Raw genomic sequence first — 5,256 nt, 5'->3', positions numbered from 1 at the left:
ATTGGATATTACATGGCCTAAAACAATACTAGATTTAACCATAAAATGACATTTCTCCCAATTCAAAACCAAATTCTTAGATGTGCACCTTTTCAAAACTAGGGAAAGATGATGAAGACATTCAGAATAGGAATTCCCATGAATTGAAAAGTCATCCATAAATACTTCTAAGAATTTTTTGACCATGTCAGAAAAGATGCTCATCATGCATCGTTGGAAAGTATCAGAGGCATTGCAAAGCCCAAAGGGCATACACACCTGTAAGCAAATGTTCCATATTGGTATGTAAAAGTGATCTTATGTTGGTCTTCTAAAGCAATTGGGATCTGATTATAGCCGGGATATCCATCAAGAAAACAATAGTATTCATATCCAACTAACCTCTTTAACATCTGGTCAATGAATGGCAATGGGAAGCGGTCCTTCTAGGTTGCCACATTAAGTTTTCTGTAGTCTATGTATGCTCTCCACCCTGATTGGACACGGGTTGGAATTAGTTTATTATTGGCATTGAGAACTACAATCACCTCAGACTTCTTAGGCACTACGAGAACTGGGCTTACCCATTGGCTGTTAGAAATAGGATAAATTATTACATGATCCAAGCATTTTAGGATCTCTTTCTTAATGGCTTCCATCATCACTGGGTTAGCTCTTCTTTAGGGTTCCGTGGATGGTTTGGAATCCTCCATAAGATGTATATGATGTTGCACAATAGAAGGGCTTATACCCTTGATATCAGCCATGGTCCAACCTAGGGCTTCCTTATTATCTTTTAACACTTTAAGTAACTCCTCTTCTTGGCTAGAAGTCAATTTTTAAGAAATTATTACAGGAAGAATCTGGTCAGGCCCTAGGAAAGCATACCTTAAATTATATGGCAGTTCCTTAAGATCTAGCTTAGGGGGCTCAACTATAGAAGGTTTGGGAATGGAATTGGAAAGGGGTCCTAAAGGCTCCACAGGTGTGTGAAGACTCAAGACTTCAAAAAAGAAATTTTTACTATCATCATCCAACTCATCCATACACTCTTGGAATTCTAAATCAAAATCAATATCAAAATTGGTAACTAAATCATTAGAAAAATCTAGAAAATCCTCAAGCATATTGATCTCTTCTTCCATATGTGGTTGCTTACCTATCTTAAACATGTTAAATTCAACAGTTTAGTTACCAAAAGATAACCTTAGGAAACCATTCCGGTAGTTGATTAATGCATTACTGGTAGCCAAGAATGGTCTTCCTAGAATTATTGGGATCTCATCCTTGGTTGAGAAGGACTTGGTATCTAACATAATGAAATTAACAGGGAAAATAAATTCCCCCACCTTTAGTAAGACATCCTCAATCATCCCTTTAGGAATCTTAATCTGCCAACTGAAGAGTAGTTCCAATGGCTTTCAATTCTCCCAATCCTAGTTGCTTATATATATAGTAAGGTAAAAGATTCACACTTGCGCCAAGGTCAAGTAAGGCATGCTCAATGTAGGTGTTGCCTATGACACAAGATATGGTAGGGCTCCCTGGATCCTTATACTTGGCTACTATAGGTTGAGTAATTATAGAACTAATGTTACCTGCCCAGAACACTTTTTTGGGCACACTAGTGATACGTTTGTGAGTACACAAATCTTTTAGTAGCTTTGCATAAGCGGGGATCTGGGATATGGCATCTAAAAGAGGAATGTTCACTTCTACCTTTTTGAAGACTTCTAAAATTTTATCAATGGAAGCAATCTTCATTTTGTTTATCAAGCGATCAGGAAATGGGATAGGAGGAATATAAGGACTGTTAGGGATTTACCCTATTTCAGAAGAATCATTTTTTGTTTCCTTAACCAAATCATCTTTAATTTCAAAAGAATCTTTAGGTTCATCAGACGAACCTAGAACAAGAGGCACACTTATGTCCTTACCTAAAGGAGAGTTAACAGGAGTAATAGATGGAAAATATTTAGGAATGCTCTGTTGGTACTCTCTACCACTCCTAAGGGCATAAACAACATTACATTGGTTAGAGGGCCCTTGTTGGGTTTCACCTTATACTATATTCAGTGGTGCATTAGTTGGTCCTTATGAACTAACAGGCTGATGATGCTTAGGGTTAGGCTCTGGTTGACTGGGTAAAGTTCCCTTCTCCCTCTCATGCATAATTGAGACAATTTGGATAAGTTCTCTCATAAGATTTTGATGCCTTGTCATGAGGAGGGCCATATTTTTTTCCAAATCACTTATTCTACTTGCCTCTCCAGTGGTGGTAAACCCAGGGGGTTGCTGATAAGATGATAGGAGAGGGGCCCTAGGAAAATTAACCTGAGGCCCTACATTTAACCTAGGAAAGGTATTTTGAAAAAAAAATTATTGTGCAAAGGGAGGCCTTTGGGGTCCAGGTTGATCTTGATTATGAAAATTGGAAGGCCCTGCTTGGTTGCCCTGATTCCAGGAGAAATTTGGATGATTTCTCCATCCTGGATTATAGGTGTTACTATATGGATTATTCTGGTATAAGGCATTAACACTATCATTAGAAGTGCCCTCAAAGGTGTTGTGGTATTCTTCTATGACATATCTAGGGGACTAGCACCAAGCACAAATCTTAACCAAATTGACTGATGATGGCTCTCTAGGAACAATAGTCTCAATCCTTTTGATTAGGCTATCCAAATGGGGTTCCTTGGCTACTATCCCATCCACAAAATATCCTTTTCCTCCTATAGTTCTTTCACTCTCTTGGGTTGATTCCCACTTACGGGTTTTTTCAGCTAAGTCAAGTAAAAATTCTCATGCCTTTCCTTCATCTATAAAGGATGTGAATCCCTTAGGGCACATAAACTCTATCATTTGTTTAGTTGGGCAATCAATACCCTTATAAATTATTTGACATAAATGCCATAAGTCTAGGCCATGGTGAGGGCATTCTTGGAGTAGATCCTTGAATCTCTCCATAAGTTTGGAAAATGACTCATTAGGCTTTTGCCTGAACTGAAAGATATCACTTCTAAGCTTATTGGTCTTGTGAGTTGGGAAAAACTTCTTAAGGAAGACAACTATGAACTGTTCCCATGAGGTTATGGAATTTGTAGGTAACCCATATAACCACTTCTTAGCTTAGTCTTTTAATGCAAAAGTGATAAACCTATGCTTAACAGCATCATCAGAAAGCTATTGGATCTTAATTAGAACACATACCTCTTCAAATTCCCTTAGAAATAAGTATGTATCCTCAGAGGTCAACCCATGGAAGTGGGGCAACATAGTGATGTATTAAGATTTGAGTTCAAAATTATTATCCTGTGCTTGTGGTAGAATTATGCAAGAAGGTTGGGCTGTTCTAGTGGGGTAGACTCTATCTTTCAGAGATTTAGGTGGAGGGTTTTTCTGTTGATCTCCAATATTAAAAGGTTTTAAAGAGAGCAAAAGTATATGGTCACTACTTGTTGGATCTCTTCTTTCTAACCGATTCTTAGTATTACATACCCACCTAACACTCATGCAATAGAAAACTACCCACAACTAAAGTAAGATAAGCACAAAAGAATGGATAGCAAAACTTTTTTTTTATGATTTTTTTGAGTTTTTTTTGGCTATTTTGGGAGCTTACCGGTAGGGATCCGGAGTTGCTTAGGTCAATTCCTGAGGTACTACTACAAGAAGAAACCTGTCTTTATCATACTGTGAGGCATGGCAATCTCCACCGATACAACTATTATTACAAGTTCTTCTCAGGAATTCAATAAAAGAAAATGAAAAACAAAAAAAAAGCAAACAAAGCACTCCGATTTATCAAAAGAAAACAAAAAATAACATAAAACTATCTCCCCGGCAATGGCGCCAAAAACTTGTTTGAGATTTTAAAATGTAACCACAAGCGTACGGATCAGTGTAGCTACGGGTTGAACATAGGGAGAGCAGCCACTTTATTTTTTTACTTTTTTAATAATGTGAAAGTGAACCGATTAATGGTTGTGATCTAATCTTAATTACCGTCCTAAACATATATATCTAAAATAACGTCCTAACCATTCATCATCTAAGAATTTAAATACGTAAGCCACGCAATGAAAATTAAATAAATAAATAGTTAAAAATAAACACCCCACGCAATTAAAAAGCAATGAAGGAAAAAAATATTGAAATAAAAATAAAGTAAAAAAAAAGGGATAAAGCTAGAGATAGACTCACAAGTAGGTTTCTCTACTTAGCCCGAGGGATGCATCATAATATGAGCTTCTCTACTTAACTAGAGAGTCACTCTTATAAGGGTTACTCTACTTGGCTTTAGGGAAAGAGAGATAATTAAAATAAAAAAAATAAAATGATGGTTCTATGGCTAGGAGGGGCAAAGCCAAAACATACACTAGCCATGATCCTTGGGGAAAAGGGATAGCAATAATGTAACGACTGAAATTAAAATCCTAAATTAAGAAAGAAAGGGTAGTCAGAAGAGGGAATGAGAGGGGGGGGGAGAGAGGACTACTGAAGGAGCCTACTTACTTAAACTTCAACTCTTAAACTGAAAACTTGATCTATTTGAGATACTACTAGTACTAAAACTAGATCTGGAATAAACCAAATCTGAAATTTCTAGTGCTAGAGAAAACAAATCTAAAAAAAAAAAAAAATTGAACTTGAAAGACATACTTCATATCTTGTTCTTGCCACCTAGAACAAAGCCTAGAGCTAGAACTTGAAAATTACAATTTCAATTGCTTTAAACAATAAAAATAAAAGACTGAATCAAAAACAAAAGTGCTTGCATTAATTGAATAAAAAGAACTTACAAAAATGTTTAAAGCATAAACCTAGAACTAAAGCTAGAGAAAGAGAAAATTAGAGAAAGAGATAGAGCAACTAAGAAAAAACCCTAGAGGAAGAATGAAGTGCATCCTCCCCTTGTATTAATTCTATTACATAAAGAATGGGGGACGGAAACTAACGATTTTAACTTATAAAAAAAAATATTTTTTCAATTTTTTTTTATCTTGTTGATGAGGTGGAGGAGAGAGAAAATAGAGAATTGTAGGAAGTAGGGAATCTCCAACAATTTTTCTTCCTTTTTTTTTTCTTTTTTTATTATTTTTTCTCTCTTCTTCAAACGTGGGAAGCATCTTGGAAAATTTTTTTAATTATTTTTTTCCTTTTTTTCCCTTTTCTATTTTTTCTCCCTTTTTTCTATTTTTCTCTTTATTTCCTTATTTCTCTCTCCTCTTGCATAAGAAAAACCTCAACAAAATGGCAATTAAGAGGTTCGAACTT

General features: G+C 35.8%; 1 non-coding gene across 1 annotated transcript; it reads left to right on the top strand.

The window, feature by feature from the left end:
* Window positions 1-2,899: 2,899 nt before the first annotated feature.
* LOC122058511 lies at window positions 2,900-3,006 on the top strand. Its single transcript, XR_006133808.1, has one exon. It is a non-coding gene; the product is annotated as a small nucleolar RNA R71 (small nucleolar RNA).
* Window positions 3,007-5,256: the final 2,250 nt, after the last annotated feature.

This window comes from Macadamia integrifolia, chromosome 12 (assembly GCF_013358625.1).
Source record: "Macadamia integrifolia cultivar HAES 741 chromosome 12, SCU_Mint_v3, whole genome shotgun sequence".
Taxonomy (NCBI): Eukaryota; Viridiplantae; Streptophyta; class Magnoliopsida; order Proteales; family Proteaceae; genus Macadamia; species Macadamia integrifolia.
Note: the sequence above shows the minus strand (reverse complement) of the source record. Positions and strands in the feature narration are given on the sequence as shown.